Raw genomic sequence first — 25,741 nt, forward strand, 5'->3', positions numbered from 1 at the left:
AGGTATGAAAGACCTGTAGACAATTCTCTGTACTGCAAAACGTCATACAGATAAATTATAGACCACTGAAGGCACTGGTAACATGCTGTCCTCTCAACAAAGACAGAAGTTACTGGAGTTAGAGATTCAAAGAAATATATTGGTTATGTGCCAAAGGATATATTTACAATATAATGGTTTGTAGGTCTCAGTGAAATACTTAGGGAAAAAAAGACATGAAAAATTTACTTTCTTGTTTACTTCTACAGTAGGTTGTTAAGTGACAAAATACCCCCCAATGTCACAATGGCTAGTTTTCTCTATGCCGGGGAAGGGCCTATGCATTCAACTGAAACTCCATAAGAGACTTGATTTATGCAATTTTGAGCCACACTGCAGTCCCCTTTACCCCCTACCAAAAAATAAAAATCCAGAAAATATATTCTCCAAAATATGGGACCTACATTAGATATAGTAGCTGATACAAGCAAGTCACCTAGATTCTTAAAGTTACAAAGGTGTTTTGAGGTTGGATGTGCTATGACGATTCATTGTGTGATAATAATGCTTAGTTTTCTCTGTTCTTGTGACTGTATGATTTTCATTTTTAAAATGAATAAAATTATCCCTATTAATCAATCAAGAAACATGTTTTGAATAAACACCAAATTCTCTAAAATTAGTGAATTAATCATTATCTAACTTTATGATTCTAGAAAACTATATTTTTAGTTAAGTTCAATAAACTGTATGCCTTAACCCAGAGGGGTTAAACTTGAAAATGTTCATGAAAATTGGATTTTTGGCTGCAAATGGAAGAATGAGTTATATTCAAATATTGTAGAAGTCAACCTTGGTTTAATCCATTAAGAACTTTTAATAACTAAAGACGCAAGAAATAAAGAAATTGAAGAAATAATAATCTTTCTTTAAAAATCTTTTTTTTTGAGAGGAAGAGAGAGAGAGAGAATCTTACAACCTCAAGATCATGACCTGAGCCTAAATCAAGTCAAATGTTTAAACAACTAAGCCATCCAGGTGCCCCAGAAATAATATTTTTTCATAACTGACTTGTAGAAGTAGTATAATAAGAATAATTCATGTGTTTGTTGAATATTCTTCCTCAGCTTCAGATTTTAAATCCATTCTATCCTTAATTGTGATATGCTCTTCACTGGCAACATTGTTGGAGAAACAGAAGTAGTCAGGAGACTGATGCATTTTAAATTAAATAGACTTTTTTTTCTGTCTTACATGGAAAGGAAGAATAGCTGAACTCAGTTATATTTTACTGAAAAAAAATTCATAAAGAGTCAAATAATTAGGCACCTCTTTTTTTCTTTTTTTTCTAAGTATTTCCACAGTTGCATTAATCTAACCTTTGCCCTATCCTGTACTCCAGTTCGTATTTTATAATTAGCCAAAATATCAACAAATTAAAATAAAGTTCTTCTCTCATCTTCCTTATTTGGAAAATATCATTGCCCAATAACTTTTCTGAAATAGAAATTAATAAACACTATTTTTAGAACACTAATTGATCAAGATTACTATGGCATAGTTCCCAGCTTTTAAGAAACTCAATAATCCACATATAAGGTACATGGATATGTCCAAATACATTATAGGAGAAATTATACTCAGTATCAAAATAGAAGTACAAATAAAGGAAAATGGAAATGCAAGAAAAAGATTTATTTGAACTAATGGAGATGAGAAAAAGTAGCATTTGAACCGGTTATTGAGGAAGGGAGAGGGCTTAGGAAGAAGTGGAACTTTACAGTTGTGATAATAGCTTAATAAAAGCCACACAGCAAAGTGTAGACTGAAGGAATGGAAAGAGTATGGGATATGTGTATGTGTGCGTGTCCATTTTGTGTCTAGTGGCAAATAGTTGTTAAGAAAACCAAGTCAAAAAAAAAAAAAAAAAAAAAGAAAACCAAGTCCACGTTGTAGAAGGCTTTGATTTCCAGGTTGAGGAGATTGCATTTTATTTTGTATTTATTTATTTACTTTTAACTTTTTTAGATTTTATATATTTATTCATGACAGACGTAGAGAGGCAGAGACATAGGCAGAGGGAGAAGCAGGTTCCTTGTGGAGAGCCTGATGTGGAACTTGATCCTGGGACCCCGGGATATGCCCTGAGCCGCCCTGAGCTGAAGGCAGATGCTCAGCCACTAAGCCACCCAGGTGTCCCTTATTTTGTATTTAATGGAAAACCATGTAGGAATTTTGAAAAGGGAATCTATAAGCCATTGTTTTAAGGATGCAACTGGTGGCAGCAAAACACAGGATGAATCAGAAGGGGAGAAATTAGAAACAAAAACTAACCGCATAGTTGTTAATATATTTCAGATGGGAGTGATAATGGATGCTTGGACTTAAGCTGGAAAGATAAAAGTAGAATGCGGACAGAATTTATGAGAGAAAAGACACAGTATTTGGTGAGGTTGAAGTCTCAGTCTTCAAGAGGATGCTGATGGTATTAGCCAACATAGGAAGGTACAGAGAGGGTGGTGTGTGGGCACATGTGATGAAGAAGGTACCTTGATAGTAGAAACAGAAAAAAATGGATAACTTCTGCAGATCTTTGGGTACAATGATCTATTTTCAGGTGTATGTTAATCCTTTTAGGAGAAACTATGTCTACTGCCATAATCAGCAGTATTAAAAGAAATAAGTTTGATTGTGATTCAAAAGGCTGTGATGGTTTTATTTTTGTTTTGTCATAGATGTTTGAGCTATTGAATTTAGATGAAAATCTGGGTAGATGAACTTTATAGTAAATGATATCATAGGAATGTTAGGAGATAGTAAAAGCCACAAGGGAAGATTATTTTTGACCAAACCTTTTAGTCATAATCTTAAGTGTTTGTTTAGTGTTCTGTACTTGCTGACTGCATGGTCTATGATTGCTTTTATTCCCATGGTATCTAGACTAAAAAATAACAGGAGAGTAAAGTATGCCTGCATGGGAAGGAAAAAAGAAAGTGAATTTCATTTTATCCTGATTGTATACATCTCTAGGATTTGATTTTTCTCTGTGCTAGTATACTTAGAGGGCAGAAGGTCAAATGGCAGTTGTGAGAAATGAAATGATAAGTTACATATATATATGTGTGTGTATATATATATAAATTTAAGTAATTAAATTACATATATAATAGTAAGTTATAAAACATACAATTATGTATATAAAGTATAAATATATAAGTAAATAATTATATATAGATATATAAATAAGAATAGATTTGTATTGTATCTTTTGAATATTAGTGAATTAGGTATATACATCAAAATCTGGAAGTCAAGACCAAATCAAATTAAAATATCTTCATTAAAATCAACTAAGTAGTTATATTCTAGTAATTACTAATTGAAGGGACTATTCAAATGTGGATTTTTAAATCTTTTCATTTTCCTCCATACTTCAAGTGTCTGTTCATTCAAATATTCCACTGTCTTACCACAGCCTTCAAATAAACTTGAAAGGGAAAAAAAACAAAACTAAAGCAGTCCATTTTTTAATTTTTCTATAGATTACTCCGTGGAAACAACTGCGACTAATTTAGGGTATGTGAGTTTTCCTTTTCTTTTTTTGTCTTTGGTTTCTATTAGCACTTGTGGCCCATAGGTAAGAGCATGGGAACTCACTCCTACCTGAGCACTTAACAAGTAACTAAACATCTTACTCCCCTATCAATACTTACCATTAGTTTTAATTTTAATGTAAAAAGATTAAAATTATTTTTCTGGCCCCATTAGGACAAATACACTCTAAGTTCTTTATCTAGGGACAACCAAAAACATCAAATGTCTAGGTTATTCAGTATTCTTCCCTATTACCACAAATGTTTGAGAATTATTCCCTTTGCTTTGACGAGAGGTTAATATAAATCCAGACTAAGGAAGCAGTCAAATCAGTGCCAGTCTCCCTGTTCTATTTGATAAAGGGATTTTTTTTTTTTGTAGCGAGAAGAGTATGAGGTATTGAAGTAGCACATCCTACAAATATATTTGCAAATCTAAAAGATACATCTTTCTTTTATTATATACTCAGGTAGAGGAGGGCTGTTCTCACTGGTGCTTTTTGTGGAGGAAAATGAGGACTAATCTTTAGTAGCTCTGAACTCCTCAATTCTAAGACATAGCAAGACTCATTGCGTTATCTTTATGGAGATGTGCACTTGGGAAGCCACCCAGGTATAATTTTCATGACAGATTTCAGGTTGAAGAGCCATTAACTAACCATTTTCCTGATATAACTGCTTACAATTTTGTTTTGTTTTGTTTTGTTTTTTGCTTACAATTTTGTAAGTAAACATAGTAAGAGGTCTTTCTGCTTGCCCCTTTATGTTTTATTAGCAAAAACCATTATAACATAATTAAAGTTTTTAATTATGTGCTCTAATAACTTCATTAATATTTTGGACACTTTGGAATTCCAATTCTATTGAATTTGGGAAATCTTTCTAATTCTTTCAGGAGCATTATTTTGTCTTCGGATTAAATAGGAATGTATATTTGATTTTTAATTTTTGGTTATAATTTAAAAAGCTAAAACAAAACCTTCAGTAGTTTTTGATATGAGTTAAACAGATCCAGAAGTGGGAGTTGGCATAAGAATCAGGGTGCCAATTTCTGTCTGAATTTATAAGTAAGAAGCAATTACACTGTTGAAAGAGAAAAGATCAGGTAACATCAAAGGATGACATCAGGTTGAAATCTGCAATAACATTGCTAGATAATGAAAGCAGAAGTTTAGTTTTTGGAATGTAAAGAAATCTAGATGTGGATTTCTTCTGGGCATGGTATGACATTTGACATATTAAGACTCCAATATATTATGATCAGTGAATAATGGATTTGAGCTTGTCAGCATGTCCCCTATCTGGAAGAGGTCATGGAAATGCAAAGCAGAGTCTCTGAAAATGGAGGAGAAAGGTTATACAGGGTAGAATGGGAATTTTATAGCATTGGTTTTGTACAGCAAGAAAGCATATAACTTGTAAGCACTTGGCAATTCCTCTGCTGGGATTGACTAAACAATCTTATGACTGAATAAAAAGGAGGCTGTGATAGAAGGAAAAAAACAACAGAACTGCCCCCAGACTATTTACATAAATCACTCCTTTCTGGAATTTTTAAATAGCTCCTTTCCTATGATTAAGAGACAGAATACACATTAGCTTTTTTAAGCTGGCAACTAAAATTTGGCAACTAAATCTAAAGTTGTCAACTGGGGGATCCCTGGGTGGCTCAGCGGTTTGGTGTCTGCCTTTGGCCCAGGGCATGATCCTGGAGCCCCAAGATCGAGTCCCGTGTCGGGCTCCCTGCGTGGAGCCTACTTCTCCCTCTGCCTGTGTCTCTGCCTCTCTGTGTCTCTCATGAATAAATGGGTAAAATTAAAAAAAAAAAAAAAGTTGTCAACTAAAAACTTATGTACAAATCTTTGACATTCATTCAAATATTAATGGTGTATATAATGATATTTACATGCTGTATTTGGACATAAATTATTAAAAAAATTTTAAGTGCCAAGACTGATGCTTAAAATGAGATATTATTCTGATATTTGAATAAAATAATTATAATATCAAAAATTCAAATCAAATTTATAAAGCAAGTTGCCTATTACTGTCTATACACTCATATCTAAAAGTAGGGGGCCTAGAAGAGAATGGCATGATACATTCAAAGTATTAAAAGGGAAAAATCTGCAGCCAAGAATACCTGATAGCCAGCAAGGCTATTATCCAGAATGGAGAGATAAAAGAATTTCTCAGACAAAAATTAAAGGAGTTCATGACTACCAAACTGGCTATAGAAGAAATATTAAGGGGGACTCTTTGAGTGGAAAGGAGACCATATTGATAGTTTGTAAAGTAAAAAACACAAAAGCAGTAAAAGTAAGTGTTTCCATAAAAATCAGTCAAGGGATTCATGAAATAAAAGGATCTAAGATATGACACCATATTCCTAAAATGTGGGGAGGGGGAGGAGTAAAGAATGGGTTTAAACTTAAGTGTCCAACAACTTAATATAGACTGCTATATGCAGAAGTTGTTACAAAAAAACCTAATGATAACCACAAACCAAAAACACTAAGAAATTTTTAAAGAATAAAGAGAAAGGAATACAAGTATGTCACTAAAGAAAGCCAACAAACCATGAAAGAAAGCAAGAGAATAAAGGATCAGAGAAAATCTATAGAAATGACCATAAAAAAAGTAACAAAATGGCAGTAAATATATATCCATCAATAATTACTTTGAATGTAAATGAACTAAATGCTCCAATCAAAAGACAGGCCAACAGAGTGAATAAAAAAACCAAGATCCATCTATATGCTGCCTACAAGGGACTCATTTCAGACCTAAAAACACATGCACATTGAGAGTGAAAGGATGTAGAAATGTTTATCACACAAATGGATGCCAAAAGAGAGCCAAGGTAGCAATACTCATCTACCTATCATCTATCTATCATCTATCTATCTATCTATCTATCTATCTATCTATCTATCTATCTATCATCTATCTATTATCTATCTATCTATCATCTATCTATCTATCTATTCACATTTATTTATTAGAGAGAGAGAGAGAGTGAGTGAGCAAGAGTAGGGGAAGGGGCAATGGAAGAGTGAGAGAGAGGCGGAGAAGTAGACTCTCTACTGAGTGCATTCTGATATGGATCTTGATCCCAGGATCCTGAGATCATGAACTGAGCTAAAACCAAGATGGAGGCTTAACTGACGAGCCACCCAGGTGCCCCCAAATAGAAAAACAAAGACTGTAACAAGAGACAAAAAAGGACACAATCCAATGAGAGGTTATAATAATATAAATACTTATATGCCCCAAATGGGAGTACCCAAATACATAAAGCAGTTAATAAAAAACATAAAAGAAATAATCAATAGTAATTCAAGAATAGTAGAGTACTTTACACCCCACTTACATTGGTGGATAGATCATCCAAACAGAAAATCAACAAAGTCAACCAGGAAATGGCAGCTTTGAATGACACACTGGACCAGATGAATTTAATAGCATATTCAGAATAGTCCATCCTAAAATAGCAGAATACACATTCATTTTAAGTGCACATGGTACATTCTCCAGGATAGATCACCTATTAGCCCACAAAACAAGTCTCAACAAATTAAAAAAAAAAAAAACTCAAATCATACTGCATCCATCTCTTCTGACTACAACACTGAAACTAGAAATTAACCACAAGAAAAAGTATGCAAAGACTACAAATACATGGAAGTTAAACAACATGCTACTAAACAATGAATAGGTCAACCAAGAAATCAAAGAAGAAATAAAAAAATTACATGGAAACAAATGAAAATGAAAATACAACAATCTAAAGTCTTCAGGATGCAACCAAAGTGGTTCTAAGAGGGAAGTTTATAGTAATACAGGCCTACCTCAAGAAGCAAGAAAAATCTCAAATAAACAACCTACCATTACCCCTAAAGGAGCTATAAAAAGAAGAGTAATTAAAACCCAAACTCTAAAAAAGCAAGGAAATAATAAAGATTAGAGCAGAGATAAATGATATAGAAACCAAAAAAACAAAAAACAAAAAACACACAATAGAACAGATAAATGAAACCAAGAGCTGGTTTTTTGAAAAGATTAACAAAATCAATAAACCTCTAGCAAGATTCATTACAAAAAAGGAGACATGACCCAAATAAATAACATTACTAATGAAAGAGGAGAAATAACAACTAACACCTCAGAAATACAAACATTTTTAACGGAATATTTATGAAAACCTATATGCCAGCAAATTTTCAACATAGAAGAAATGGATAAATTCCTAGAAACATATAACCTACTGAAACTGAATCAGGAATAAATAGAAAATTTGAACAGAGTGATTACTAGCAACAACAGTGAATCAGTAATCAAAAAACTCCCGAAAAATAAAAGTCCAGGATCAAACAGACAGCTTCACTGGTGATTTCTACCATATGTTTAAAGAAGTAAGACCCATTCTTTAAAAAAAAAAAAAAAAAAAAAGACCCATTCTTTTCAAACTATTGCAAGAAATACAAGGGAAGGAAAACTTCAAAATTCATTTTATGAGATGATTATTACCCTGATACCCAAACCAGATAGACCACAAAAAAAGAGAGCTACAGGCCAATATCTCTCATGAATGTAGATGCAGAAATCCTCCATAAAATATAAGTAAACCAAATCCAACAATATATATTTAAAAATCCTGCACCACAACCAAATGGGATTTATACCTGAGTTGCAAGAGTGATTTAATATTCACAAATCAATCAATATGATACATCACATTAATAAAAGGAAGGATAAGAGCCATATATGGCTATTTCAGTTGATGTAGAAAAAGCATTTGATGAAGTACAACATCCATTCATGATAAAAACCTTCAACAAAGGAGGTCTAGAGGGACCATACCTCAACATTAACAAAGTCCTTATGTGAAAAACCCACAGCCAACATCATACCTAATGGTAAAAAAAACAGTTTTTCTCCTAAGGTCAGGAACAACAGAAGGATGTCCCCTCTCACCACTTTTATTCAGCATAGTACTGGAAGTCCTAGACACAGAAATGAGACAAGAAAAAGGAATAAAAGGCATCTAAATTAGTAAGAAAGAAGGAAAACTTTCACTATTTGCAAATGACATGATACTGTATATAGAAAACCCTAAATACAGCACCAAAAACCTACTAGAACTGATAGATGAATTTGGTAATGTTGCAGGATACAAAATCAATGTAAAAAAATCTGTTACATTACTATACACTAACAATGAAACAGTAGAAAGAGAAATTAGGAAAACAATCCCATCTACAATTGCACCAAAAACAGTAAAACACCTAGGAATAAATAAACGTAACCAAAGAGGTGAAAGACCTATACTCTGAAAAATAAAACAGTGATGAAAGAAAAATTAAACCTCAAATGGAAAGACATTTCCTGCTCATGTATTGGAAGAGCAAATATTATTAAAATGTCTATATTATCCAAAGCAGTCTACAGATTTCATGCAATCCCTATCAGAATACCAATGGCATTTTTCACAGAACTACTAATAATCCTAAAATTTGTATGGATCTGCAAAGACCTTGAATAGCCAAAGAAGTCTTAAAAAACAAAACAAAACAAAACAACAAACAAACAAACAAAACAAAGCTAGAGGTATCAGGTACCAGATTTCAAGTTATATTGCAGAAGCAGAAAGCAGTAGTAATTAAACAGTATGATATTGGCATAGAAATAGACACATAGATCAGTGTAATAGAACAAAAACCCAGAAATAAACCCATAATTATATGGTCAATTAATCTTCAACAAAGGAGGAATGTTATACAATAAGAAAAAGTCTCCTCAACAAATGGTGCTGAGAAAACTGGACAGGTACATGGAAAAGAATGAAACTGGACCACTCTCTTCACCATTAAAAAAATAAACTCAAAATGGATTAAAGACCTAAATATAAGACAGGAAATCATCAAAATCTTTGAAGAGACCACCAGCAGTAATCTTTCTGACATCAGCCTTAGCAACGTTTTTCTAGATATGTCTCCTGAGGCAAGGAAAATAAAAGCAAAAATAAACTATTTGAACCACATTAAAATAAAAAGATTTAGCATAGCAAAGGAAACTATCAAGAAAACTAAAGGACAACCTACTGAATGAGTGAAGATCTTTGCAAATGGTGTATCTGATAAAGGGTTAGTATCCAAAATACATAGAGAATTTATACAACTCAACATAAAAAAAAAACCCAAATAATCCAATAAGGAATGGGCAAAAGACATGAACAGACATTTCTTCAAAGAAGACATACAGATGATCAATAAACACATGAAAAGATACTCAGCATCAATAATAATTGAAATGCAAATCAAAACTACAATGAGATACTACCTCATGTCTATCTGAATGGCTAAAATAAAAAAATATATAAGAAACCACAAACATTAGTGAGGATGTAGAGAAAAATGACTTTTGTGGGAATGCAAACTATTGCCACCACTTTGGAAGACAGTATGGAGTTTCCTCGAAAATTAAAAATAGAACTACCCTATGATCCAGTAATTGCACTACTGAGTATTTACCTCCTGAGTATACAAAAATACTAATTCAAGTGGATACATGCACCCTTATGTTTGTTGCAGCAATATTCAGAATAGTCAAACTATGAAGCAGCCTAAGTGTCCATCAATATGTGAATGGATATATATATATATATATATATATATATATATATATATGTAGTCTTGCCATTTGCAACAACATGGATAGAGCTAGAGTATAATGCTTAGTGAAATAAGTCAGTCAGAGAAAGACAAATACCATATGATTTCACTCGTGTGAAATTTAAGAAACATAACAGGTGAACATAAGGGGAAAGGAGAGAGAGGCAAACCATAAAATAGACTTTTTCGGGGTGGGGGTAAAGGGATAAGGAAGGAGAAAGAAAATCTCCAAGCCCAATGTAGAGCCCAATGCAGGGCTCAGTCTCATGATCCTGAGGTCATGACCTGAGCTGAAATCAAGAGTTGGACACTTAAGTGACTGAGCCACTCAGGCACCCCAAGACTCTTAACTCATAGAGAACAAGCTGAGAGTTGTTGGAGGGAGTTGGATGGGGGATGGATTAAATGGGTGATGGGTATTAAGGAGGGTACCTGTTGTGATGAGCAGTGGCTATTGTATGTAAGTGATGAATCACTAAATTCTACTCCTGAAACTAATATTACACTACATGTTAACTAATTAGAATTTAAATAAAAAAACTTGAAACAAACAAAAACGAAACACAATAAATAAGCAAAAGAAAAAAGAGACAAACCAAGAAATGGACTGCTAATTATAGAGAACAAACTGATGGTTACCAGAGAGGAGGTGGGTGGGTGGATGAGGGAAATATAGGATGAGGATTAAAGAGTACACTTATCATGATGAAATAAAGTCAAATTAAATTTAAAAAAATAAAATAAAAAGGTGAGGCCAGAGATGGCAGTACTTTTTAAGAAGTGTTTTAAAATGTGTGAATTTCACACAGTATTGGTCAACAGAGAGGGCTGTTGAATAGGCTAGGAATTTGCAAGGACACGTGCCGACTCATATAAATGTTCGCCAAGTCATACCCTCACATGTTTAATCTCGTGTTGGTCATTAGTGTGGAGAGTCTCTACCCTATGAATGTTTGTGTTTATGTCACCTCTATGAACCTCACCTGTGGAATCAATTGCTTCTTCTTTAGTATTCCCACTTATCCATTCTGGCCTGTATTTTAGTATATATATATATAGTATATATATATTTGTCTGCCCCTACCATAGATGTAAGTTTCAAGGTAGGAAGTTTTGCTCCAATTTTTATCACTTATTCCTGGTAGCAACTAACATATGCTGTAATACTAGATACCTATTTGTTGGAAAAATAAACACAAAAGGACATTATACAATTAATCAATTGGATAAAATCACACTGAAATCATATGAGGTTCTGATTGGAAGTGCTTCTCTTGTCATTCTGCTCATGAGATGATATTTAGTATGCCAGTAGGTATAGATGGTACTATGGTGATTTGCTGAAACTAATTAGTATATCAATTCCATTTTAATTTTGTGAGATGCATCCAAGATATATATTAACCCATAATTGGAATTAAATTCTCATAATATTTTATTAAGAAGCATGTCAAACTCACATCTCAGTTTAAATGAGAGAGTTTCATGATCTTGCAAGTCGACTTGCTCAGAACTCTCCTAAATCTTGGCAGGACAGTGCAAAGAGGGCATTCCAGTATTGAGACAGGACAACTCAGAAATGTGAAAGTTTTCATTTTGAACTAATTACATGTGTCTTTTGACAGGTATGCATATATAATGCTGATGTTTTGAGGAATCCAAATGTAAGAATAATCTGAAAAGGAAACAGTAATTTAGGTTTTTTCCAACTAAATACTCCTCCATTTATCAACATTAATGCATCCTTTGTCATCCCTATTTACTGATAGTAGAGTTCCAGAAAATAGAATATAAAGTATTTCCTTAAACCCATTGACTTTTACCTTCACTGAACTTCAGCTCTCTGATAACATAAAGCCATCTATTTTCAGTGATGCCTCTCCATCAGCAAAACCATACATCATCTGAAATTATACCTCATCATTTTGAGTTATGCTTCACCATTTGGGGTTATGCTACTTCTACAATGGCAAACTCTGGAATATAGTGATAGATAATTTATCAAGTAGATACTATATTGGAGACCCTGACTTAAATAGTTTACATGTAGTCATTTATGGGTTCTCAAAAACAGTCCTAATTACCCCAGCTCCACAGTTAGTGAGGTAGAGCTAGGATTTGGCCCCTGAAAGTCTGGCTTCAGGACATGTATGTATTGCCTATCAACAAGATATCCTCATTTGATTTAAACTCCCTGACTGCTACTTCTCCCAGCTCTTTGCTTTTCTTGCATGTAGCCTTCAGTATGTCATCCAGCAACTTGGTTCTTCTTTCTTTCTAATCCTTTCCCATTCTATCACCCAACATGGATTCGGTGGTCATCCAATGCCACTGCACTCTTGCTATTACCCAGAAGTTTCTGCCTAGACCTTTTATCCCCCACCCCCTGCCCCAAATCTAGGCAACCAGTCAATCACTTCATCAGTTCTCCTTCTTAGGATCCAACACTTGGTCATAAAATTACATTGAGTAAATGCATTAAAAATTCAAGCTCTCTAACCCTATGTAGGTTCTTGCTATTACTAGTGAACTGTTAATTCAGTCCCTTGACAATTCTCTATTACCTCCTTAGGTCAAATATACCTAAACTTTTCCATATTTGGTAAGTCCTCAATGTCTTCAGGACCTAGCTCACATTTAGCAGATAAACTTAGTTCTTATTTTACTGAGAGATTTGTGTACACTTCTCTTTTTCACCATCACAATTTTTCTGTTTAATTCTAACCCTCCTTTTTTTTAAGAGAGGGAGAGAGATAATCCCAAGCAGGCTCCACATCCACTGTGGAGCCCAAAGTGGTGGGGCTCAATCACACAACCCTGAGATCATGACCTGAGCCAAAATCAAGAGTCAGATGCTCAACTGACTGAGCCACCAGGGGCCCATTAGTTTCCCTTTTTATCCCTAGGCTTAGAAGAAGAAAGATTCTTCCATTTTAAGGTTGACTTCTTTATCTATACTTTTGGTCTATTCCCATATAGGCTCTTCTAGGAAGTTGTCAGTTACACTCCTGATTTTCTACCTTCCAACTGTCTGTTCTTACTAATTTTTCCCTCTCAGCAAATTAACTCATTTGAGTAATCTTTACTTTAGGAATAAAGCAGAGTAGAACAATTCTATACTTTGATCCTTTACATTTTAATTTACCTGTCTCATCTCCAGCCCTTGTTTCTCTGACTTTCTTGAAAGAGTAGCTTACCTTCACTGACTTTTCTTAATATCATTCCTATGGATACTATTCCATGAAGCCTAGGATAATTAGCCTAAGGTATTCACTTCATATCCTCTTTTCTCATTCTGATCCCTGTTTAGCCCTCTAAAAGTGAGAATCTTCCTCCTTGGTTGTAGAAAGCACTAACTCATCCTGCTGCCCCAGATGCATGGGAGAAGAGAGACTAGAAAATGAGAGCACTAAGCAATCCTAAAGAAAAGATCATAAAAGGAATCTCTAAATGTAGATGTTTACAAAGAAGTAAGAACTTTTAACATCCCTAAAGCCTTTCAGTTAGCACTGAGGACCTCCTGTATTTTGGTCTTAACACTGAGTGATGAAGGAAATGGGAACTTGAACTCCGTCTTTAGAAGGGAGAGTGCCACTGGTTTTAAGGTTGTTCCAAAGCTAACAAGTCTGAGGCAATAATGGATCATTTGCTCAGGAGTCCATCTGACTACCTGATGGCTGATTTGAAATTATACCATTTTCCAGGGCTTCTACTGGGTAGGCCAATGTATCTGAAACAGTATGGATAAGTAGTCCATCTGGAACTCTGAAGGATATAGGTGTGGGTGAAAAGACTGGCAAAGGCCAAAATTCATAATCTTTATTTGCATGTCATCCTTGTGCAGAGGCTGTGCTAGTTCTCTGTATTGTTCAATTTTTGCATATGTATTGCTGAAGAAAGCACATAATTATTATCTTTAATTTTATGTGTTTATTAGAGCTCTCATTTTACTTTAGACCCCTTGCCTTTTTTTGGGACAGCTCTGAGGTATAACTCATCCTTGCAAACAGGCTGAAGCTGGATTAAATCCTGCATGAGGTTAAATTCACTTCATATAACAGACATTCATGCATTACTTTTAGAATTGGTTTTAAAAGCCCAGGCATTTGGGACACCTGGGTGGCTCAGTGGTTGAGCATCTGCCTTTGGCTCAGGGCATGATCCTGAGGTCCTGGGATCAAGTCTGCATCGGGCTCCCCGTGGGGAGCCTGCTTCTCCCTCTGCTGCTGTCTCTGCCTCTCTCTATGTGTCTCTCCTGCAACACATATCTCTAAATCTTAAAAAAGAAAACCAAACCAGGAATCCAGGAATTTATCATTTTGGAAAAAAGTCCTTCCTGATTCTTTCTATACCTGCCTTTTTTTTTTTTTTTTTTTAGATTTTATTCATTTATTCATGAGAGATATAGAGAGAGGCAGAGACATAGGCAGAGGGAGATGTAACAGACTCCCCTTGGGGAGCCCGATGCAGAACTCAGTCCTGACGCAGGACTCAATCCCCATGCAGGACTCCATCTCAGGACTGGATCCCAGGACTCCAGGATCACACCCTGAGCCAAAGGCAGACACTCAACTGCTGAACCACCAAGGCATCCCTCTCTATACCTGCTTTGACCTTCATCTAAGAAGGAATGTAATGGGCTTCATGACTTAAACAATTGGGAACACTGACACAAGAAGAAAACTTTAAAACATATCATAAGTGCTGCTTCTACTTACGGCAGATGAGCTAGCACGACTCATGGGAAATCATTTTATAATTTCGTAAAGTGCAGCTTCCTTCATGGTGAGAGCATTAGCACATTTTTAAATGAATGATGCCAAATCTCTTAAATGTCTATAGCCTTTACTTAAGTTTGTGCCTATTACTCAGCCCATGGATATTCTGTACTGTATCAAGTGGATTGTCATAACATCTATTATGAAGTGTGATAAAAATTTCAGTGAGCTATCAAATCTTTTTGAAATCCGAAGAACTTTATGGCTAAAACTAATATGAAGTTCTATCATAAACATAATTTTTTAAAAATAGGGCCTTTGAAAATAAAAGTACACCAAAACACGGCTTAGACAATTGCCATTCAAACTAAAAATATACCACCACCAAAACTGTTATGCCATATGTATATATTGGCAATTAATTTGATAAACGTATTTTTTAACTGCTCTTCTATTTTCTAACATGCAAGTCCTATCATCATTTAGTAAAAACAAAAGCCATTACCTTGAAACTGAATGCAATCACTCGCCTCACTGCTCTGTTAAAATATGGCTCTGTTCTCAGTATTGCTTTGCAGTTATTAGTATGCAGTAAATGGCTTAAAATATATAAATTTAATTCTAGAGATAAGAAAGTATCTTGAATTGAGTATGGCTTTGCCATTAATATCACCTTTACTCTGCCTCCAACTTGGTATGTGACCTTGGACAATTCATTTTATGAATTCGACTTCATTATTTACCTGCAAAATTACATTTTTCATGAATTTACCTTACTTATCTGCAAAATAGAAGGACTGAATTAGGTGTTCTCTAAGTTGCCTTCACAGTCTGAGTATAAAAACAATTATTAAGTAGAATATATTTTTATTATCAGTTTGCAGAAAGGGAATGGGAAACTGAGGTACACAAAATTTAAAGTGTCCCTTGTGATTTTATTGCATGTTCAGTATGAAATACCTTCTTTACAAGGTAGGGAGGCTAAAGAGAACTGCTTCAGTACAATTTCAAGCATCAACAATGATTTAAGAGAAGTGGTTTCAGACATTATTTCCTTTTATTACTGAGTGAAAGTTCTTCAAATGCTTATTGAGATAACCTAAGAATCAGGATAAAAATTTAAAAAAAGCAGTGAATCACTGATGAAGAAGAAATGAATTTTAAAGAGAATCCTAATAAAGCAGCATTTATCAATCTTTCTTCAGGTATCTTCTCAGTCTGAATGAACATTAGCTTCTTCCTTAGTGTGACTGATGCAGCTTTGAGATGGCATTCTTCTCTAAATGAGCATGGTAAATGAAATTCGGTACTTTTGACGAAACAGAATTATCAACATTTACAGCTTCACTCACCCTCTGCTATGCTTTGGTCAATTTGTAGATAGTATCTGATGCATGAATGAATATTTGAGTATGGTAAGATAGAGCAAATCAGCAATCTCCACTGGTTTGGTCATTCTATTCTCTTTAGATTTTCACTATTTAGCTTAAACATCAAAGAGAAAAAATTGAGGGCTATCCTGGATTCTGGTAAATTGTTTTCTTGTCTGCATTTGTTTGTGCTTTCCTTTTATTCTTTCTGGGTTTCCTTTGCAGCCTTTTGTCACCCTTCCAGTTTTCCCAAGATCCTTCTTTTTTTTTTAAGATTTTAAAAATTTATTCATGAGAGAGAGACACACACAGAAACGGAGAGACATAGGCAGAGAGAGAAGCAGGCTCTCCGTGGGAAGACCCGATGCACGACTTGATCCCAGGACATTGGGATTATGACCTGAACCAAAGGCAGACGCTCAACCTCTGAGCCACCCAGGTACCCCTTGAGCTCTTTAATATAATCTACTAAAGTAATTCATATTAAGTTTTTTAACACCTACAATTTTTATTGGTCAAAAATAAATAAAAATTAAATGAACAAATGAAAGAAAGCAAGAACAGGAAGCCAAGAATGGTCAGCTCAATACAATTACATGGTCTTGCAATGTTACAGACAAGAGACAATATTTAGACCCAATACCCATTGACTGTAGAGGTGGTCAGTCTCCGGGATGTAGAACCTGCAACATTATGAGATATATACTATAATGATTTTCCCACTTCTTCCCAAAAGGTTCATATGGTTATTTTCTCAGATAATTTTACAGTGAGGAAAGGGGAATACCCGTTCATACGGTTATTTTCTCAGATAATTATACAGTGAGGAAAGGGGAATACCCAGACATTTCTAGGGCTGTTGAACACAGGAGACTTTAAAATGTCACCATGGCTCACCTACTAGAGAGGTGAAAAAGTGAGGGGCAGGGAGGCAGGAAATAATAGGGTTCTTAACAATATCTAATCTACAGTGGGTCCTTTGGGTCTGTGACCTCACTATGGTCATTACTCCATACTTGAATGCTCAACTGGGATTGACATATTTGGCAGTTGAAGAAAACCTTACACTGAGTCCACCTGGGGTTGGTGGTGATCAAGCTATCATATTAAGTAAAGCCAAGTGGAAACCTCTAATACTGTCCCCCACCACTCTGCCAAAGTGGAATATTGAAAAAAAAAATCACAAACTTCTGTATCTAGCCAAGATGCAGCAACAGAACCAATTTAAAGAACTGAAAGAACTAAAAAGCTCAATGAAATATATGAAACAACAGTTGGCTATCAGGCAAGGAAGGACAGTGGTTCCTAAAAGAAGGGAAACAAATGTGGTGACTTCTACGGTTACCCTAGCTTTCTGCCTAGATAGGGCTTCTAGGCCGCTCTGCAGAAGTAGAGAACCAGGTGGAGTCCAACTGTCTTTTTGAGTTGAGGAGACAAATATCGAAGTTAAGGGAAGCCCAGGGTAACTAGAATTCTCAGGTGCTAATACTGGAGAATGAAGAGCATTGCAGAGAGAGAGCTCCAGTGATTCATAGATGGCATCCTGCATGTCTTCAGCATGTGAAGAAACTATCTGAGGTTGGGGAAAGAATTGTCCAAAAAGGAGCAGTATACAGAGATCACAAAAAGCTGGGAAGAGATTATGTTCCCACCAGCCAGAGTGGAAAACTATATCTCATGGTGCATAGGGTGGAATATTCAGAAGAGCATTGCTTAAGTAGTGAGGAAAAATTAATCTTAGACTAAATACTTCTCTGCACCTACCTTAAAAAACTTTAAAGGCAAGTATCAAGAAGATCAAACTCTTTTTTTTTAAAGAAGATCAAACTCTTACCAAATAACTGAACTACCTTACAGAACAAAGCTCTAGAATCTCTCTCTCCCTCTCTCTATATCTTTAGCACATATGAAGTTTTTAATGATTTAATATACATCCTTCTCTTAGACTTACATGTTGCACTTTAAAGAGAAGACTGCCTCAAATGGTAGATTATCTGGAAATGAGGAATCTTTGAGGAGCTATTCACGCTAAGAGGTCCTCTCAGTGGCCCTGCATTCATACCACATAGAATTGTGGTAATTAAACTTGATAATACCACTTCTGTGACCCCATATCAGATCTATTGAATCAGGGTCTCCTGATATTACAAAAAATAAGCTCTTAAGGTGATTTGAATGATTAGCTTTCTTTTTTTTTAAATTTTACTTTTGAAAATTTTATTTAAACTCAGTTAATGTATAGTGTGTTATCAGTTTCAGAGGTAGAACTCAGTGATTCATCGGTTGCATATAACACCCAGCGCTCATTATATCACTTGCCTTCTTTCATGCCCATCACCCAGTTGCCCATCCCTATGATTAGCTTTCTTTGAGAACTATTGGTACTCATGTCTGTGCATTTTACCCATCATAATGGACACAGTTTAGAGATCTTAATTTTCAGATATCCTTGTCTTGCGTATTGTGGGATTGCTCTAGAATGTGGAAAAAAATACTGGGACACTTTGCTCACAGAAATCAGTCATTAATTAACCTATTTATTCAATATACACTTATTGAACATATTTTATGGTCAAGGTCTTGTGCTATACTATGAGGATATGAAGATAGTTATTACGTTATGTATTGTATTATTTATCTGTATCTGTATTGTATGTTTTATATATGTATTATGTGTATTATTATACATATTTTATTTCATTGTGCATGGGTGCTTAAGAAAAGTTAACTCAATCAGAACCAAGGAGGAGGTCATTATGGGGTATGACAACCTATTTTACCATAAAATCCAGAGTTACACAAGGGAAGCTTTCCTTATGAATAAGTTATGTGGACTGCTGTGGGAAATTTAAAAAAAGAATGCCTTACTTTCATCAGCCTGAATTATTCTCCTTCAACACTAAATACACAAAATATTGCAGTCAAAAGTCAAAGATAAAGGAGATATCATTTCATTGGTGACGGTTATTATTTTTCAAAGTAATTGTTTTCAACTGACTCTTCTCTCTCTGAAATGATCTCCTGAGATTTGGTTATCATCTGCATGATTTTCAGATATCATATTATATGTCAGCTCTTCAGAGAGACCTTCCTTAACCTCCTGTTGAGAGGGGGAAAAAAAGGAAGAATTCAAGACCCAAATGAACATGCCAATTCATAAATAGAGAATTAACTGATTTTGTTGTGGTGTAGGAACAAATTATCCTGAGTGCATACAGATAGCCAGCAAGTGGCTACAAAACAGTAATTGATTTTCAGCTCTTCTTATTCAAGCTATAGTCGTTATACATTATCCTACAGTTGGTTGGCAGATATTCAATTCATGCTAGTATTTACATTGTTAGTATTTACATTATAAGTCATCCTGATGTTCTGTTTTATGTAATTCTTTAGCAGTACCTTCTGTGGTTGCCTCTGACATCAATCTTGGCAGTTGATTAGTCATATCCTTCTACATTCTTCAGTGAGGTTAGGTGAAGTTCTGTTTGCCATACAGCAAAATTAACCATCCAGCTGTTCTCATATGACTTCATGTTAATTTTCTTCATAGCACTTTTTGTTTCTGATGTATTTTAATTTCTTAGTATATTTGTCTATATTGTCTGTGTTAGGCTATAACCTCCAGTGACAATCAGTGGATGCATGAATATTTTTGTGAGTCTATGTTGGAGTCATAAATTCTAGATTAACTATAGAGACAACTATGCATATAGAAATTTAGATATTTAAATTTTCCTGTTGTATATGTAATAACTATATATTTGTATAACTAAATATTTGTCAGTAGCAAGCAAATGCAAATAGCTTTTCAAATGCTAATTAGTAAATGGATAATTTGATATTATTCTCTGAAATTTAAGACTTGTGAAACTCCTAACATATTTGTGAAGTGTAAATATGTTTTCATTTACTAACAGCTATAATCAAGAAAATAGGCTTTTCTGTGGTTATTGCAAATAGCAGTTACTTGGATGTACAACTTCAGCATGAAAGTGCAATTGCATTTGCTGATCGCTTTTCCCTCCTTGGAATAAGAGTCAGTCTTGGATATATAATTGGCATTCATTTGAATTCAACTAGATTCAAAAACAATAGTCTAAGAGGAAACCCAGGTATGAAATTAAGTTTATTTAGCTTTCGGTAGGGCAGAATTGAGAAAATGAAGGAAAGAGTAAGGCGAAAGTCTTTAGATTTCTGGTTTTTCAGTTATGAGGTTATTTTAAACCACTTTGCCTCTTTCATTTTTTTGTTCCCAGTGCTGATTGAAGATTTTTCTGTTTTTGAGTTCTGTGTTATCTTTATTGCTGCTGAGGATTTAACTGGCTAAGTAAGGTATGGTCATTGTTTTGCTCCAGCTATGCTTTTTCATGTCCATTCCAATGTTAATACTGAATTACTAGTAAATTGGGCCTTTAGGAAGAGATTAGTGCATGTATGGAAAATTTGCAATTTGGAAAATTCTTCTCTTCTGTTCCCATAGGTGAAATATGTATGGAGAAATCAGGCTTTACATGGGCTTTTCAAAAGCAGCAATGAGAAAAGCAACATCAGCATAAATTACAAGATAGTTCCAGTATACTTCCATACTGGTAACACACCATAGGCATTCAGGAAATTCCTATATATTAGTAGTACTGCTTAATTCAATTTTCCCTTTAAATGCACTTGGCTTTATAGCTTTATATTTTTTAAGAGTTTATTTATTCATGAGAGACACAGAAAGAGAGGCAGAGACATAGGCAGAGGGAGAAGCAGGCTCCCCATGGGGAGCCTGAAGTGGGACTTGATCCCAGGATCCTGGGAACATGACTTGAGCCAAAGGCAGACACTCAACCACTGAGCCACCAAGGCTTCCTGGTTTTATAGCTTTATTAATCATTATGGAGACCTAACTATATCTCTATTCTATTCTCTATCTACATTTGTATATATATACCTAATATGCATAAATATGTGTATATATATATATATACACATGTGATATTGTGTATATGCATAGACACATATACCCAACATTGTGCAAACATTTTAAGATAGTAATTTTTCAGGATTTTTATTTGTATAAGTGGGGCAGGCAGAAGTATGGATAAATACAGAGTTCAGTGGGTATTACTTTTAGAGCTTGAAAAAATAATGATATTTATATTTATTCACAGTTCTGTCTTCCCTCCTTATACAAATCAAGTCATTATCTGAAAAAGAACTTGAATATATATGCAAAATGTATATACATATATATATATATGAGAATTTCTCAGGAATGAAAATTCTAGTGTCAACAGATTGGTTTTTTGTCTCTAAAAAGTTAACTAAATTATAGGAAAAGAGGGACTCTGAATGGATTTGTATATTTAGGTTGTAGATGCTTAATTCAGGACTGGGAATGAAGAGCAACTCCACATTTTCATAGATTGTGAGGTTTTCAAAAATTGAGGATTCAAAAAATTATCTAAAATTTTGATGTACTAATGTACCATGCATTTTGAAGAAAAGGAGATCTAAACTGTAAAAGGAAAAAAGATTATCAAACAAGAACCTGTTACATTTTCACTGTTTGAGACAAAGGAACCAGCTTTTACAAATACTTTGTTATTATGACTACTAAGTGACTACTTGCTTGTACAAATAATTACCTTTGTTTCTATTCACATTGAAAAAATTTATTTTTTAAATTTAAGTGATCTTAGAGGACAAACTAAGGGACAACTCAAAATAGTGATAAATTTTGGGTTTGCTAAACTGCACTGAACCTTCAGAGTGTCAGAGAAAGAGTGAGAAAAACAAAACAAGAAAGAAGGAAGCAAAGACAGCACAGGAGAGAAAAAGAGGGAAGAGGGAGAGGTGGAAAGAGTGAGAGAGAGAGAGAGAGACAGACAGAAGCACTGACGTATTCTTTCTTTCCAAGGTTCCTAAGTAGTAGCATCAATAAGCAGTATTTCCTGTGACTGCATGCAGAGTGTCAGAGGAGTGCTGTCACTGTCAGAGTTTTATGTTTATTGGAGCAGAACGATGGAATTTAGGGATTGGCCCATTATATTGACTCTCCGGTTATTCCATTAAGACAAGTGGTAACGTTTAAAAGAAACTTGTGATCATTTAGTAGCTGACATTTGATTTCCCTGTATACCCAGTCTCCACTATAATTTGCTGCCTCTAAACAAAGCAGTAAACAGTGTTCAATTTAAAGTTAGGGCATGGAAAAAGTGTCTACCCCATTAAAATAAGAACTGCATTCAAAAGTTGGCAGGTGGTACTGTTATGTGCAGGGAAATTTATTAGGAAAAGATTAAAACTGCTTTTATGAATAGAACGTTGAGGAAAGCAAATCAGCAGAAATAAAATCTGTCATGGACATAATGTTCTTAATTGACCAATTAAATCAGGCCAAATCTCTGTGGGACTTTGGTCCAAGTGAGTATATTAGATAGTCATGTCGGGGACCATCTTCTCCACTGATGCTTTTCTTTAATGCTATTTTTTGACTGCCAGTACTTCAGTGTTGGTCATATTTGAGTGTCTTGATCAGAGATAAATGTTGTTGGTTCTGTTCCCATCTTCCTCTCCCGCAACTCTTAAGGCCCTCTTTATTTCCCCTTAGACACTAATGACCCCTGCCTTTGTAACTGAAGCCAACACCTGACCTGACTTTTGGGTCCTTTCCCATCCTGCCTCCGTAATCTAAAAATTTATTTTCTTCTTACTGCTCTGACATCTTCTTCCTAGCAAACTTTCTTTAAACCAGTCAACTATGCTAACTTAGTACTTCTTGCTCCCTCTTCAATGACTACCTAATACTTTGACAGCCACCTCCCAATTGTGGGCAGGCCTCTTGGGTGTGAGACGAGGGCAGGTTGCACATGGCACCCAGATTTGAAATTTGACGATCTGTGGTGGCTATGTTGAAATTCTTAATAATTTTGCCTTTGAATGGGTGCTTTGTATGTATCCTTTGGGGACTTGGAGCCTCAACTCTTGTGTGAGGTTGCCTTCCAGACTTTCTGTCTCCCTGAGAGGTGTTCTCATTAGCTGGCTCCACCACCCTGCACAGAGACTGAGGTCACTCTGCCCCAGAGGGCAATTAGGTTGGTTGTTTTGGAGAAGAGGGCCTGCATTTGCTATTGCCCTCCAACCCAGTGGTCACCTGGCCATGAGCATGGGGTTGGGAGGATGGGGGAGGGTAAGATGTCAGCTATTCTCCTCCTGCAGGCAGCACCATGCTCAGTTGGGGTGGAGGGTGGGATGATATGTCAGGGGCCTTTTGCTAACCCCCATCTAGGTACACAGCTCATCCTCACATGGAGAATGCATTTCTTTGGGGATCCCTGGTCCAACATGTATTGGGTCATGGAAAGGAGATAGACTTCGCTGCCCCTGGCTTGCTTGCATATTCATTTTGCAGTGAGCCCTGCAAATTATGTAGCCAGTCCTGATTGGTAGGTGTTCTCCAGTGGATGGATGCTCATCAGGATTTATCCTCCTAACTTCTTGGGTGTTGACCACCTTGACTAGGATAAGTCCTTTCTCTTCAACCCCTTTCTTCTTTCCTATTCAGTTGCTACCATATGTCCTTGGTTTTCCTCTTATCTCTTCTTTCAGTCTGCTTTGCAGGATTCTCTTCCTTAGCTCTTGTCTACTGTTAGTGCTTTAGGGGAGTAGTTTAGAGAGGGGTCAGTTTGAGTTTCTGCCCTCCTCATTTACACATTCCCTTTTTGTAGCTTTATTCCACTGTGTGCTTGACTACCCTGCCTATTTCTGCATCTTCCCCTCAGACCTAGCTTCAGCCTGGCTATATCCCTGTGTGTAGTGACTGAATCTGACTTTTGAGCTTCCATAAGTTCTTCTCAGCTAGCTGAGAAGTTCATCTTTACTAATAATACCTGCTGCTTATTTAGCACCTCCTAAAAGGTAGGATTCTCATTTATAACTTTATAGAAATAAAATTATAAAGGACTCCCAATTTTGCTTCAAGGTATGAATTAATCATATATATTTTATAGATGAATAAACAGGCTCAGCTTAAGAAACCATCTTGAGGTCACACAACTGCTACATTACTGAAGTTAATGAGCTCTTTTGTTACATCTTCTAGGTAAAAGTAATAATAAGCATGTTTATGTGCCAGATATGGTGTTCTAATGGCTTTACATATGTTAACTCACCTTATCAACAATCATATGGGATAGATTCTGTTAGGTAGAGCTGGTGAAACTGAGGCACAGAGGAGCTTAATAACTGAGGTCACACTAGCAGTAGGAGGAAGAGAGCCAGGATTTCAACCAAATCTATTAGCCCCCAAACTCTAGGCTCTAGCCACCACACACGCTGCCTTTCCTGCTCTGTTCTGTCACTATCCAACTCTGAGGAGTTTGGAAAGTGGCCTTTCCATATCTCAGACACTCTACATTTTAAACATCATAGTATACTCTTAACACTGTCTTCACTGGGAATACAACTGGGAGAATGCCAAAGGCATGAGATTTCTTTAGATGAAACATGGTAGATGATAATCTTAAACATAATTTAAAAATCTTGTTTAGCTTTCTATAGTTCCTTTCTCCTATAATCCTATCATATAGTCTCAAGTTATTCTTTTGAAGTTTGAATTGGCATAGTTATATGTGGAAATAATAAAATATTTAAAATGCTGAGATAAGTAACTATGAAGCCAACATTTAAAAAGGTATAATTAATTCATTTATAAAGTATTTATTGAGTGTCTGCTAGGTACCAGGTATAGTACTAGGCTCCAGGGAAACCATAGTGTACAAGACATACTTTCCATCCATGTAGACTTCATTCTCACACAGGAGACAGGAAAGCACTGAGGCTCTAACTCCACAGAGCACAGGAAGCACAGGATCTACAGAAATTCCCAGGCCACAGGTAACAAACTTATCTGCTGTGGCCAGGAACACTAAACAGCCCCAGACAGTCTGTCAGAGGGAGACTTGACTTTAAATCCTAGCTGCATACTGACTATTTCACCAATCAGTGCTTCACTTTCTTCATCTACAAAATGGGTTTTTGCCTCATTGCACCATAAAAGAGATTAAATGAGCTAAGCTATTTAGCATGTACAGCATAATAAGCAGTCACTAAGTGTTAACCAAGATGACTACTCTTATAATTGCCATCATTAGAGCTGAGGCTGAGCTCAAGAAAAGGTAAAAGTGTCTCTTATTAAGGAGCATATTATTCTGAACTGCTCCCACCCACCCAAACGCTTCAGTTGAATAAAACCTTACAGCACTCAGGGACAGGCTAAAGGAGCAGTGGAGCCCACCAAGTCTCACTCAGCCTATCCAAGCAGAGGACAGAAGACTGAGTTTGTTGCTGAGAGAAAATCCCTTAATAACTGGAACAAGTCCCTTGCCTGTTTTAGTGATAGTCCCGAGGACATGTCCAAA

At 35.5% G+C, this 25,741-nt stretch overlaps 2 pseudogenes; both read right to left on the bottom strand.

The window, feature by feature from the left end:
- LOC140636390 (mannose-1-phosphate guanylyltransferase regulatory subunit alpha-like) overlaps positions 1-25,741 on the bottom strand; it is an 85,385-nt pseudogene that overhangs the window by 52,469 nt on the left and 7,175 nt on the right.
- On the bottom strand, positions 14,051-14,147 carry LOC140637429 (U6 spliceosomal RNA; annotated as a pseudogene).

The sequence above is a fragment of the Canis lupus genome, chromosome 7, assembly GCF_048164855.1.
Source record: "Canis lupus baileyi chromosome 7, mCanLup2.hap1, whole genome shotgun sequence".
NCBI lineage: Eukaryota > Metazoa > Chordata > Mammalia > Carnivora > Canidae > Canis > Canis lupus.